Source organism: Simochromis diagramma, unplaced genomic scaffold, assembly GCF_900408965.1.
Source record: "Simochromis diagramma unplaced genomic scaffold, fSimDia1.1 OVJJ01000596.1, whole genome shotgun sequence".
NCBI lineage: Eukaryota > Metazoa > Chordata > Actinopteri > Cichliformes > Cichlidae > Simochromis > Simochromis diagramma.
Window position 1 is genome coordinate 1,615,227 of NW_024387245.1, and position 15,181 is coordinate 1,630,407.

The following is a 15,181-nucleotide window of genomic DNA, read 5'->3' on the forward strand; positions in this document are numbered from 1 at the left end:
TGTCAGATTAAGTTTACATGAAGTCGCATTGATCAACAGGAGACTGCAGCCTTTAAAAGTGACAGTTTAAAAGTGACTTAAACTCTTGATTATGGTTTTTACACATGTATGTACAGAGATGCATACATTTATATGTATGTATACATACATATATTTATTAGTTTCAGATGTAGCCATTCTTGTATTTTGCTTGTTTACATTATTGTATTTTGCACAACTCTGTTGCTTGTGAAGCTCGCACACAAGAATTTCACTCACATGTGCTGTACCAATGTACCTGCACATGTGATGTGACAATAAAAGTGATTTGATTTGATTTGATTTGATGAGAGGGAACCAGCCCAAGTAGAAAACCAAGCAAATAGCTAGGAAAGTCTGCAGACATACAGAGAACAGTGATGTACATGATTTCCACAGCGATTGATAAAACATGTAGCTGCTAGTCAGAGGCGTTATTAAGTAGCAGATCATCGTACTCTGATAAAGGTTTAAAAAGTAGCAGAAATCAAGTGTTTACTCCCATTTGAGAGAGAAACAGGATAAGTTGAGATTTAGTCTGGACTCCAGTATTAGGTGTTTTAAATCAGCGGTCCCCAACCTTTTTTGCACCACGGACCGGTTTATGCCCGACAATATTTTCACGGACCGGCCTTTAATGCGTCGCGGATAAATACAACAAAATAAAACTAGTACCCGTACCGAAAAAAAGAAGATTTATTCATAACACACATGAAAAGACCCAGGAAAACAGAGTTAACAATCAAAACGATAACAAAATAACGCTGAAAACCGATTAAAAACCCTGAAAACTATACTTTTCACACCTGAGCCTCAACTCTCGCGGCCCGGTACCAAACGACTCACGGGCCTGAACCGGTCCGAGGCCCGGGGGTTGGGGACCGCTGTTTTAAATGCCAAGCTGTGATCTACACCATTTGAGTTTCAGCCCTTTGTGCCTTTTTTGCTTTTTAGGATGATGAGGTGCTTTTGCCATTAACAGATGCCAACGAGAAGTCATTAATTACAGAGTTTCTTAAAATTAAATGCACTGCTTTTCCTTTTGTGAAGTTGCCAGCTTTACTGCACAGGAGTGAAAATAATGTTTGAACAGTAAAGATTTAAAATGATATTAATTGGTAGTGTAAATTTATAAATTTACATGTAAAGGTAATAGACATCTCGTTCTATGTACCATCAATGTTCTTAATAGATCAGTCATTACATGAGAAGAATAATTTAACCAGAAGTAATACTTTCCGTTGTGTAGTGTCAGGGTGCCTTTTGAAGCGTGTCTTTCACAAGTCTTGGCTTATAGGACTTGTTTTTTGTTTATAGATATGTACATTTTCACTTGTGTGTAATCATACTGGCATCACCACAGCAAGAATGCTGGTTATTGAATTAATAATTAGACTGTTTTGCAGGCAGGTCCTTGCATCCATACCCTTAAGTGACACGAATCTCATCTCTGCTTCTTTTAGTCAGATGTGAACGCTGTTAGAAATATGACAAAAATGATCTGCACACTTACATACTCTGCAATAGTAACATACATGCAGTGTTTTTAATCAGTTAATATTGTTTAGTTTTAGTTTAGCGGCTCATCTTGTGGTTGTATGCCAGAAATATTTGAATCTATGAAAGAGGCGGACGAGCTGTGCTTTTAGATGTGGAGATGAAGTGGAGAGATGGGTAGATACGTGCTACAGTTATGCCTGCAGCTGTGTGCCCTGTAACGAGGGAAAAGCTTGGGCTTGTAAGGTAAAGATGTAGCCTGCAGACACAGATTCTCAAGTAGCGTGCCGTAGGCGTGACTAACACAGCCCCACAGAGCTTCGACCTGGGACAGATGTTAACGTGTTGGAGAAAGGAATGACAAAAATGTACCTCTCTTCCCAGAGCAAAGGGTGGGTGGGCTCAGCTCAGTGTCAGTAGTACACTTTGTTTTGCAGTCTTGAGAGGTGCTTTCATCTTATGATATGCCAGAAATGTGTATACAGAGCCATTTGTTGTTATATAATACAGTTCTTATCTATAGGTAATCAGCACTGCAGTGATTTATTGATCCTTAGAGATCAAGTGCTTTTGCATTTTGCTCAAAGCTGTTAAGATAAGTTGAACCCAAATTCCTGTGTTACAGCAGTCACAATTGTAGACACAATCTGTAACCAAACTGCTTAAACAGTTTTCAACCAGTTTCTTTCTTGTATTTGTATATAGGCATATGAAACATTATTGTGTGTCAGATGCACCAGTTTTTGTCAAATTAGTGTATCAGTCATTCTTGTGGCCAGAAAAACTCTTTTAAATGTATCTGGTGAGCAGTCACATCAGGGCTGTAGTGGGATGTTTCAATCATATTAGAAGCAGCCCCCAGAGCTCAAATGGTTCATAACGTCTTAAAAAAATATATATAAAAAATAAACAAACAAAGCCAAAAACCAACTGAACCAAAAAAAAAGCCCCATAGTTCTTTTTAATTTTCGTAATCAATAACAGGAAGAAAAAGGCTGAATGCTTACTTTGTGTCAGTACTCCTGCATGTGCCTGTATGTACACGTGTGGGTGATTTGTGCTTAGTGTGAAATATAAAAGCATTTCAAATATTCAAAGGCTCAGTAGAGTAATCTCTACGATCTTGATAACTGGACTTCAAATAGTCACTTCAAGGACGTGTTTTCCTTCATGTTGAACTCCTTTGCCTCAGGCTGCTTGCTGCTTCTTGTCACATGATCTTTGGTTGAGCTTGAATAATCTTCAAATTTTATAAAGAATACATGTTTTAACTGAAAGTTTGTACACATTTTTCATTGTGACAAGTTTTTATGTAAATGAGTGTACTTCTATTGTCTGATTTATTTATTTTTAAATTTCTGTTTCTCTTTGAGTGGAGTTTAATTTCCTCAGGCATAAACCACATTTTTTGTTTATTAAAATATCAGTAAATACCAGTGATATGAACCAAAAAGCAAATAGGAAGAATGTGGACGTGTGATATAGGGATGGTCCCCGTGAATAATTTATTAGTTGCCCTTGAAAGTCTAGGTGTAACCTTTGACTGTCTTTTCTGAACTGTGCGGTTTCTGTCATATTTCAGGCCTGCTTGTAGAACAAAATGAAAGGTTTACATCAAAAGTTGATGAGGGTGGGGTCTGCCTATTCAGCTACCATTTTTGTTGCTGTTTTTATTCACTCTGATTAGGGGTGGGCAGTATAAACGGTATACGGTAGAAACGATATAAATTTGGCCAACGGTAGAGATTTTGACTATACCGCTCTACCACGATAGCTCATGTTGATGGTGTCATCAAGCAGCGTCTGTTTTGGTCGAAAGCATTGCAGCGGCTGCAAACAATATCATCTGCAAATTATGCCGGGCGACAGTAATAGCAAAGAGACGAAGCACTTTTGGAATATGGGGAAAGCCAAAAACTGCGCTTCCTCCACTTCCGTACCATTGATTCATTAATGCTGAATTCTCTCTTTGTTTTCTTTGAGAAAATTAAAGGATTTTAAGTGTAATTTACAGTGTGTAAAATACGTTATACAGAAGAAAAGAATATATCGTGATATATATCGTTACTGTACATGCTTCAAATTATACTGTGATATGGATTTTAGGCCATATTGCCCAGTCCTAACACTGACTGATACTGAGCAGCCAAAACCCCAGTTAAACAGGTGGGAAAAAGAAAACTAAAAGTTATTCCTGATTCAGAAATTTGTCAAAACTAAGTGTAATGTAATGGAGTTCCATTTAAAAATTGTATGTGTGTGTGTATATAGGATCCATTTGAAAGAATTAATAGTCATAATATCATTTAAATGTGGTTGAAATGTACTTAAGGTCAGATTAGTTTGTGGAGTTCAGTCTCTGCTACCCAGATCTTGCAGTAAAATTCTTCTTAAATAGGTTGGAAAAACAGTATAAACTTAAATCAACTCATATGCTTAAATTTTAGTGTCTTATTCACTAATTTCATGTATGATCATGTTTTCATATTTTGAGAATTGTGTAAGAGTTTAGGGCATCTGAGGATATTGATTCTTTTGTCACGTGTTTTTATCATCCACTCAACTAGTCATGCTGACATGTCTGCTTTTTTTCCCTCTACAAAGGCAGCAGGTGAGGTCACAGTCGGCTTAAAAACAGCTTTAGCTGTGTAAAGATATAATCTGTTTATTTGCACACTGAACATTTTATTATTTTTACTGGTTTACCCACCATCAGATGGGGGAAGGAAGTAAAGCCATAATGCCTCACCAGACTACATTGACAGAAACAGTAATTCAACCTTTCATAACATGGGAGGAGTTCAAGTATTGCTGCCTTGAATTTTTATAAAGTTTATTGTCTGACTTTGGTTATTTAGCATATTAGTTTGCATCCAGAGTAACATGTTAAAATGCAGAGAAGAGAAATATCTGTTTTCTGTGAAAGACAGATTTTTTTGTGCGAGTCAGGGTACCTTCTTTCTTACTGTGGCTCCCAAATCCTGCAGATTTGCAAACTGTCGACTCTTACATGTAGTTTTAGTATTTGGTTCACAAATGCCTTCAATGAGTTATTCCTGATTGTTGGACAGGTGTTGTCTCCTTTCTTGCTGAAGGAGAATATGGAAAGTGAGCTTTTTAGGTACATTGAGAAAGGGATATAAATTCCAAATGTCTTCTGAAATCATGTTGGTAAGTTCTAAAGCATCAATATATTACACAGCCCGAATTTGTCGTCCGCTTTTGTCAGTTGAATTGGTGATACAGCCTGTGAAAAAGCGTTCTACCTGTTAAACCCAACCACATCAATCATTTTACACTTTTGGATCATTTCCTGTGTGGGAAAGTTTGCTGCTAATGTAAGCAGAAATGTGATTGATGGAGTTTTCTTTCCTGTTGTTATATTTTTTTTTTAAAGTGATTTCAAGCCTTTATCTGTGCCCTTGTTGCTCTATCTGATTGATTTCTGCAGCTCAGGAAGTTAGAACATCACTCACACAGCCGTTTCAGACTGCAGGATCAATGCTGACGAACCATTTAAAATTTAATGAATACACTGTTTTTCTTTGCCAGGGAAATGAGACACCATTCAGTCTTGCAGCAAGACTGTTCTGTCTTTAGATGAAATATTTACATTAGTATCACTTGCTTTTCATTCAAAGCAGGTAATTATGATGCGTAATAAGTGGCAGGAAGTTTGTAACTTATAATTCTTTTAGAGAATGTTTTATAACATGTTTTTTTTTTTGTGTGCTTTTGTCTGTGAATATTTATGAATGTAGATGTTTTGTGGCCTTTTGGAGGCTTATATGTGCTTGGGACATTTCTCTGACGGCTGATAATCTATAATTTTGGTAATCTCCTGGTGACAACAGAGTAGCTTGGAGACTTTCACACGCTCACTGATCAGGTGATGTGACCTGGGTGGGTTAGATCATTATTTGCCTTATACTATATTATAGGTTGTACAGTCTCTCTCACTTTCTCACAGTTAATCTCACATTAATTGAGTGTGACATTAATTTGCCCCTCTGTGTGCTTTTCTAAACCACTGAGATTAACAGCTTTTCTATCAGAAAACTTGGTATCATATTGGCTGTAAATTTAAGCTTTTAATCAGCCAGTTTGTGTTATTTCAGACCCTAAATATACGAAGTATTACCTGAATGAGTACTGTAGGTCTTGCAGACCCACACAGAAGACGTGGGAGTTGCACACTGCAATCAGCACAGAGACATTATTGATTACATGGTTGGTCTGTCTTGCTCATGCAAGCATGGCTAATCATCACTTCTTCCCTCACACCCACGTGACATAACAGGGAATGTTCAGTTCTGAGGAAGAAGCTTCATATCAATCAAAGACTGCACACATACCCTGAAGGCATACGTCCACACTTTTATAGGAATTTAGACATTTTGAACACACACAGACACTCTTATCAGGTAAACACAGAGACAAGTGGATTTTCCCATCTGCTTTGGGGAGACAAGGGGTCCTGCTGCAGATCCAAGCAGCAGAAGAATTTATCATAGAAAGCACTTTATAGATTCTTTGTTTTTCTGGCTTTCAGTGGGCATTTGGTGGAGATGACTATGCAAGCATGAATAGACAGTCAAAGCATTGCTGAACATGAGATACCTTTTATTTGACAGAAATCTTTGTGTTTTTTTTTTTTTTTTCTGGTTAATGTTGACAATTTTTAAGCAGAGGTGATGGGTGTGTGCATAAATTCCCTATTAACTTTATATCAGCCACTGGGCTGATTGCGACACATTATATAGCTGGTTAACATCCATTGCTTGCTGTTTGACCCCTAGGGCACAAAATGCTCTACTTATAACTTTTTCTTCACTTCCTTGATGCAGCAGCGTAAAGTGTCTCATGAATGTCTGAATAGTGATAAAATGTTTTGTAGTTATCAAATTCAATAATTCGGTGTCACTGAATTAGGCAGTAGAAACTGGTACAGCTTGACAGGTTGGTGGTTTTTCAGGTAGGGCTTTGGATGACAAGATGAAGAAAGCATTTGGAGATTTTCATAGCCTTTTTGTTGTTGTTGTTGTTGTTGTTGTTGAGGGATCTGCAAACTGACTTTGACTGTGTGTTAGCCACAAACTCAAATACGTCATTTTTTTTTTCTTGGCTAGTATTTGGTAGAACTTGGTATAGGGTAAAATTCAATCACTTTTAATAAGTGGATAATCACACGTTACAAAACTGGTTAAAGCAATGTTATTCCAGTGCTCAGGATTTTCCTTTGGTTCATACTTTATAATAATACGGTAATTATTATACATTAATCAGGCTCTTATTGTTCGAATCAGTTTGTGGTAGTGGGCACTGAAAAGAAATTTAAATTTGAAGTGTCTTTGTAAGCATGAAATGCAGTGGAAGTGGTGTTCTTAACACAGTTATTATGTACTTGAGTGTTGTGAAATGCGTGAAGTGTAGAAATGAATTCCACAGTTGAAGCATCTGGCTGACAGTTGACTAATGGCCAACCTTTTCAGTGGTAATGACCAGCGTGCGTTAGGCTGTGACATGTTGTCTTCTGCTGAGCGTGTGTGCATTATGGCGAGCGTCCATCTCATTTCTCTGCCAGAGAAACCTCTTCTTGCCAACTTGTCTGACGTGGCTCTCCATTCTCTTTAAATCTGAAGGCCTTGACAGATTCCTGAGTATAACTTTGGCACCAGTAGAGGGTTTTTATTGCCAGGTTGTAGTAGAGAGCTGTCATTTCTCTTGTCCGGGAATTTTGGATGAAACCATAAAATCTGGATTGTCATTATGTTTGAGGTTTTGGGGAAAATAACTCTGTCCCTGGATTGAATTTACTTAATTGCAAACATCTCCTTTGTTTTTGTTTCAGTTTTACGATCCATGCTTGTTTATTTAGAAGCACGCAAGTAAAATGTAAAATTATAGCAAATGTAAAGCAATTTTTATGTTTAGTGCTTGAGCTTTTTATTATTGAAGTTTATCGCCTCTTTTTCTAATTCTGATTCTTCTATTTTCTTGCCCCAAGCTCACTGATGTCTTCTGGGTTAGCTTTCACAGTGAAATGACTGCTTTTCTCTCCATTTATCTTTCCTCTCCATTCTTTCCCGATTACTTTATCTTCCTTCGTCTGTCGCACCTCAGTTGCTTTTCTTTTTGAGGGGGGCTTGCTTTGCAGTAGAATTCACCCAAGTGTTGTTGTTCTGTGCTGCAATCATGAGACAAAAACGGGGCATTTACACACTCCTCCTACACACACCAATAGACATGAAACATTGCAGGGTTGTGAAGTAGTCAATGGGGTGTAAAATGTGATAAACTCTGCTGGTGTGTTTCACTTTGCTGCTGTCAGCCAGAAAAAAACACACAGCCCTGAAGACTGCTCATCATTTATCAGCCTGCAGAGCACTGCTGCAGCATCTGCAGGCTGATTCATACTGTGTGTGTATCTGGAACTGTACAGTTCGTACAGTTTTAAAACGCGGTTTTGGAAAATATAGTTGACATAGGTGGAATTTAGGATCCTCTCTTGCAGTACAAAGTGTTTTTTTTGTTCTGTTTTGTTTTTTTTTTCCCCCTCTGGGTCTCTATGGATGATTTGCTTCGTTGTCCAATCATAGCACCCTGTGGGGTTGCCAATGACCAGTGGCATTACAGCCAGGGTGGTGCAGCAGAGGAGGTTAATGTGCAGTCAAACACACCAAACTCAATAGTCTGTGGGTAAAAGAGAAACACACCTATTGAAAGTTTGTCACCTTCAGCATAAAGCTACATTTACATTTTGACATGCAGTGGTGAATGATTTAGCTTTACCACAATTAGTTAACATAAGTGAATCGATGTCGGCTGAACAGTTTCAACAATATTGGGTCACAAGATTCATTTGGTGCACATGGGGATCCAAGGCTGACCTGTGTGGTTGGATACAACAGACAAGCTGTTGGAAAGCTGAAAGTGGCAACAGTGACAACGTGAGCATTAGAACTGGACCACGGAGCAATGGCAGAAGCTGGCTTGGTCTGATGGATCATGCTTTCTTTTGCATCACATGGATGGTCAGGGTTATGTGTTTATGTGTCTGTCGCTTACCTCCGGAAAACCTGGCACGCGATGCTGGTGGAGGCATTGTGACGCTCTTGGCAATGTTCTGTAGGGACACCTCGGGCCCTGCCGTCCTGCCATGTGCATGTTACTTTGACATGTACCTAAGCATTGTTGCAGAGCCTACTACCAATTAAGCATATTAGGTGATGTGCATCTCTGTAATGAGAAGGGGTGTGGTCTAATGACATCAACACCCTATATCAGGTGTGCATAATTATTAGGCAACGTCCTTTCCTTTGGCAAAATGGGTCAAAAGAAGGACTTGACAGGCACAGAAAAGTCAAAAATAGTGAGATATCTTGCAGAGGGATGCAGCAGTCTCAAAATTGCAAAGCTTCTGAAGCGTGATCATCGGACAATCAAGCGTTTCATTCAAAATAGTCAACAGGGTCGCAAGAAGCGTGTGGAAAAACCAAGGCGCAAAATAACTGCCCATGAACTGAGAAAAGTCAAGCGTGCAGCTGCCAAGATGCCACTTGCCACCAGTTTGGCCATATTTCAGAGCTGCAACATCACTGGAGTGCCCAAAAGCACAAGGTGTGCAATACTCAGAGACATGGCCAAGGTAAGAAAGGCTGAAAGACGACCACCACTGAACAAGACACACAAGCTGAAACGTCAAGACTGGGCCAAGAAATATCTCAAGACTGATTTTTCTAAGGTTTTATGGACTGATGAAATGAGAGTGAGTCTTGATGGGCCAGATGGATGGGCCCGTCGCTGGATTGGTAAAGGGCAGAGAGCTCCAGTCCGACTCAGACGCCAGCAAGGTGGAGGTGGAGTACTGGTTTGGGCTGGTATCATCAAAGATGAGCTTGTGGGGCCTTTTCGGGTTGAGGATGGAGTCAAGCTCAACTCCCAGTCCTACTGCCAGTTTCTGGAAGACACCTTCTTCAAGCAGTGGTACAGGAAGAAGTCTGCATCCTTCAAGAAAAACATGATTTTCATGCAGGACAATGCTCCATCACACGCGTCCAAGTACTCCACAGCGTGGCTGGCAAGAAAGGGTATCAAAGAAGAAAAACTAATGACATGGCCACCTTGTTCACCTTATCTGAACCCCATTGAGAACCTGTGGTCCATCATCAAATGTGAGATTTACAAGGAGGGAAAACAGTACACCTCTCTGAACAGTGTCTGGGAGGCTGTGGTTGCTGCTGCACGCAATGTTGATGGTGAACAGATCAAAACACTGACAGAATCCATGGATGGCAGGCTTTTGAGTGTCCTTGCAAAGAAAGGTGGCTATATTGGTCGCTGATTTGTTTTTGTTTTGTTTTTGAATGTCAGAAATGTATATTTGTGAATGTGGAGATGTTATATTGGTGTCACTGGTAAAAATAAATAATTGAAATGGGTATATATTTGTTTTTTGTTAAGTTGCCTAATAATTATGCACAGTAATAGTCACCTGCACACACAGATATCCCCCTAAAATAGCTGAAACTACTTCCAAAAACATTCAGCTTTGATATTAATGAGTTTTTTGGGTTCATTGAGAACATGGTTGTTGTTCAATAATAAAATTATTCCTCAAAAATACAACTTGCCTAATAATTCTGCACTCCCTGTAAACTATAGAGAGGCAAATTCAGTTTGTTATAAATCTCATAATAATGATCATATTAATTTAATGCTATATCGGGTAAATTACATTTTCCGCCTGTTTAACTCTGACTGAAGCTTATATCCTGAAACCTATTAGAAAACATGGCCATGCTGGGATCGGTTCAGCCCCCAGTGACCCTGCTTTGGATAAGTGGCTAAGAAAATGGGTGAATTAATGACTGTGCCATGAGAATAAAGGCATTTTATTTAAAGTGGGAGAAATGTGTTGGAGAGTTAACATTTTTAAGCTGCTGTTTGAATTATAATATGAGAGAAATTAAAACATAAGCAGTTTCATTTGCCAGCAAATTATCTTAAAGACTTTAAAATCTTCTCGTTTTTCCCTCTTCAGTTTGATTCTCAGACAAAATAATTGATTACTCACAAATATCAGCGCTGTGACAGTCGCCTGGCTGCTTATCTATCATTAAATTTAGAAATGTATTCACCAGGGCTCCTTGTTTTCTGCTGTGTGCGCTCTTAAGCATGTGATGGTTGTGATTCGTACAGTGTCAGTCACTCCCCGAGGCTGTTGGTGAATGGTGGTGTGGGAAGAAAGGATTTATTACCTCACTTCTCCCACTGAAAGGTAGTTTCATTCTTAATTATTTTGCTCCCAAATTCATGATCTACATGATTCCTGCTGTGCCTGATCTGTGCCTGAGGCTCTTGTTGTGTTTTCCCTTAGAGTGGAAGTAAGATGCATGTTGATCATTATTTGCATTGGTTTCCTACTACCACTGTGATTCATGAAACCCTTTTGTTCTCTGTTTATTTTTTTTAATCCATGATTATATGCAGGGATCTTTTGGTGGGAAGCACATATTCACTCATAACTCTGATCTTGGGTAGGCGGGAGATCATCAGATGAAGTGCATCGGGGTTGGTTGGGCACAAGTTACTTCTGGCAACACCTGACTTCAGCCGTTCATTTTTTTTATCAAAGTACTGAAGCTATGGTTCATGCGGCTGTCATCTGTTTGCTAGTTTGCACTTTCCTGTCACAAACAAGAGAGACACGCCATCTGTCAACTATTCACGCATAACCATTTCTATGGGCTTTGATTACCTCAAATGTTTGACTTGCTTCTCTCCCCTTGATATGTCAGATGTAGAAGGACTCAGTTTGCCTAGAAAAGCCTTTTCATTTATTTATTTATTTTTATCCAGAGATAATGCTATGAGTGGACTCCCCCTGCATCCCAGAAATGTATTGGAAGTGATAAGTAAGCAGTTGGAGGTGAGCCAGTTGACTTAAAAAAAACACAAAAAAACCACACAAAAAAAAAACCCAGGAAGGGAAGTACAAACCATTCCCCGTGTGTAAATGGCTCATTTGTTTCTCTCACTTATTTGATTTTATTTTTATTTTGTCAGTTGTCATTCCCAGAAATTGGGACAACTTAAACACTGTTTTATTTACCAGAAGTTTCCATACTCTCTGTGCAGAGAGTTTAACCCTTCATCTGCAGGCCAGTGCTGTTAGCCAGCAGCAGCATTTTGTTCCCTTTGCTTCCTGTGCTTTCTCACGGGGTAAGATTTAAAAGACGCTTACCTGACCTCTGTTCCTCAGGGTATGATGGAGCCTTTGATCTCCACTTTCATCCGTCCAGCCTACCCACTTTTATTCCTTGTACCTTGCTCTCAGCTAGTCCCTCTTCTCAGCCATGGTAGACCTTTCATAATTGGCCACACTTGACCTTCAGTCTGTTTCTGCAGTTAAGCTCTCAGCTACTGCTGCCTCCACAAAGCTATCCTTTTAAGAAGAGCTCTGAAAAATAATAGCTTCTGGCTTGAAACAACTCAGGCTGTTTACAGAATGGGAAATGCTTCAAAGTAATCTTCATGCTTGATGTCTTTAGGTGTTCAGTGGAAATAATGAAGTCTAGAAGTGACTGGAAAAATCCTCTGCTTTTCCAATTCACACTCCAGTCTGTAGTTTTTATAGCAGCAAGATCCAGTAAGTAATGAGGTTAGAAAAAACAAATGTTTAAATTGGACACTAAAGACTGTAGCTGTTCTGTGTCTTTAGTCTATAAAGGTCATTTTAATTAAAAAAAATCCACAAATACATAAAGTTGTCAGAAATACATAACCTGGCATTACAGTAGTCACAAACAAACATTCATGGACTGGCACACAAGCTGATTAGAGAGGTTCTCTAGCTTTCACTCCAGACTCTTGTGCTTGGCTTAAGTGCTTTCAGCATTAACTCTGTGTCACTGACCCAGCTTTTGGCTCACACAGACACACTGACTTACTGTTGTATAATTGGAGGTCAAATGACTGGCAGTGCAGGCCAGAAGAGAGAAGGAACAGATTTCAGATTTTATAGGAAAGTTTTTTAGATTTTACAAAATGCAACACAGCAAGATGATTATAAAGCACTACTGTGTTGAAAATCTGTCTGTTAGATGTCCTCTTCAAAGCTCAGTTGCAGCTTAAGAGGCGATGTTTACAAGTTGTTTCAGTCTTCTCATTAAAAGGATCAAAATGCCCACAGGAATGAGGGCTGGGTCATTAGTTAGATTTTAATTTCAATTAAGAATTTGGCTTTCAGCAATTATGAAAACAAAACTTTGACATTGATTTTTCACTAGGAAGCTCTCTAAAAAGTGAAATTCCTAAAAGGTGGAAAGGTCATTAACAGTTTCCTGCCTTTAGTTCCCCATTACTCTCCTCCTGTCCCTTGTTGTCCTAAGGATGAGTATCCCTGGGCCTTTTTGTTGCAAGACTCACCCATGCATTTCATGCATTTATTCTTTTTTTTTCTTCTTCTTTTTTTGTTTTTGTTTTACCTTTTAAGATAGAGCCAAAGCATCAACCCCATCAAACACCTTTAGAATGTGCTCGAACGGAGCTCAAAAACCAGGTGCGCTTGTCCGATATTGGTGTCTGACCCCACAACTGCCCTTTTGGATGGATATGCAAAAAAATTTCCACTGATACACTCCAAAATCTTGGAAACTCATTATCGCAACAAGCTTCAACTTAAGAAGGGAAAGTTATACTAGGCTGTTTAATTTGCATGCATAACTATACTCCTCAATATGTTGGGGAAAAAGTACAGATAACTCAATAAAATAAAATAAAAAACCCAAACAAACCCTTTTGTAAATAAGATTAAATGGACTTACAATATTAAGGAAGCTGTTTTCCAGTGAAAACAGTTCCCTCTCTTTCATACCTCTGTCTTTCATTTGTCTCTATCTCCAAATAATGCTCTCATTGCTGTCTTTACTGAGTCAGAACTTACGAAGTAGGTCGGGTATGACAAATACATTCTTTTGCTAAGCTTTTAATGGTGGGGCTGTTACTGTGTGTTTCTCATTTTGACCATATCTTTGGCGTTAAGCGCTTGTGGCAGTCAGTTAGCGCTGCACCCCTACACTGCATGTCACATGTCAAAGAAGAATTCTCTTCATTGCATTCATCCCTGGGTTTTTTTTTTTTTTTATGGCTGGTGGCTCACTACATTTGAGTATGACAGTTCTATTTGGAAAACTTAGTTTTCTAATGTCCTTGATACCACAAACCAGGATACTATTAAAAATACAGCAAACAAAGAAGAATATTTATCTTTTAGCTGGATAAAAATGGAAATCATTATTTAGTGGACAGCTTTGCTTCTTGCAATTTGCCAAAGTGTCTATTGTGTTTTTAAGATACATGATACTTTATCACTGTGTTTATCACTTGTTTTATTGCAATGCCACCAAAACTTAGCTGTGCCCTGCCCTGCTGTGTGTTTGGGTTTCCTACACTCTTAGAGTGTGTGTGTGTGTGTGTGTGTGTGTGTGTGTGTGTGTGTGTGTGTGTGTGTGTGCACGTATACGTGTTGGTTTTAGAACTGTCATGCCAAAATGAAGTGTTTCCTTTCTCCTGCCTACAGGGAAGATATGGCAGCCACAACTTCCTGACACACCCTTCACTTCCAGCTATCCAGGGGGATCGAGGTGTGCAAACAGTGAAGCGCGAGGTTATTTGACTGTCTTTGGTTTAAGCTGCACATGTTATTCTGTGGGGTTATAGATGGTGACATTATTTCACTTTTTGGGAAATCAGCCTCTCATGCAGTTTGTGAACCTTTTTTAGGAATTGATAAGAAAGAAATGCTTTTTTTCTTACAATAGTTGTCAGATCACACTTTGTCTCTCTCTGTATTTCTTTCTGTCAGTATTTCTGTCTCCCTCTCTTTTTCGGTCTCTTTAAATCACTGTTTTGCTTTCCCTATTTTTTTCCTCCCTCTCTATCAGTTTCTCTTTATTCATCTTTATTCTCTCACTTTCTGTCTCTGTCTCGCTCTATATAAATTTGTCTATCAATTGAAATTCAAAGGTGCTTTATTGACATGAGAGTTTCTTAAAACTTGTTTGAAAGCATCATAATACAGTTTATAAAATAATATTAATAGGAAAAAAGAACAACAAAATTAGATGTTTCAGCTTAAATTGGAAAGCTCAGTGAACACTTAAACGTCATATTGGACATGTGTGTGCATGTGTGTGTATGCCCTTTCTCATTGTCCTTGTTCCTTTTGCTGATTGAAATTTGGAATTACCTAAGTGAATGAAATAAACTAAGAGTTCCTTACTTCACTGCACAATTTCAGGAGGAATTGCGTCATCTTTGTTCACTTGCCAATTTGTGGTCATTGAGCCTATACTTCTTTATGATCTGGCTCAGTTGTCCATTTCTGACAGTTACGAGATATTCTATCCATTCATAAGCTCTGTTTAGGTTCAAATGACCTTCTAATCTGCATTAGTTTCTTCTTCTGAGAGTTTGAGTACTCTCCTGTGAATGCTAATGATCAGTAGGTATTTGTTTGTGGGTGTGGGTTTTTGTTGTTGTTGTTTTTTTAAACATGAATGTAAAATGTATATCTGCAGAGCCTTACATGTAGAGGTCGTGATTATTGAGTGGACTCCATACATCACTATGATAGAGCACAAGGAGCAGGATGATGCGATTA

General features: G+C 38.7%; 1 protein-coding gene across 5 annotated transcripts in view; it reads left to right on the forward strand.

The window, feature by feature from the left end:
• The window catches only part of ehbp1 (EH domain binding protein 1), a 156,444-nt gene that overhangs the window by 1,954 nt on the left and 139,309 nt on the right, over positions 1–15,181 (forward strand). The window lies entirely within an intron of this gene.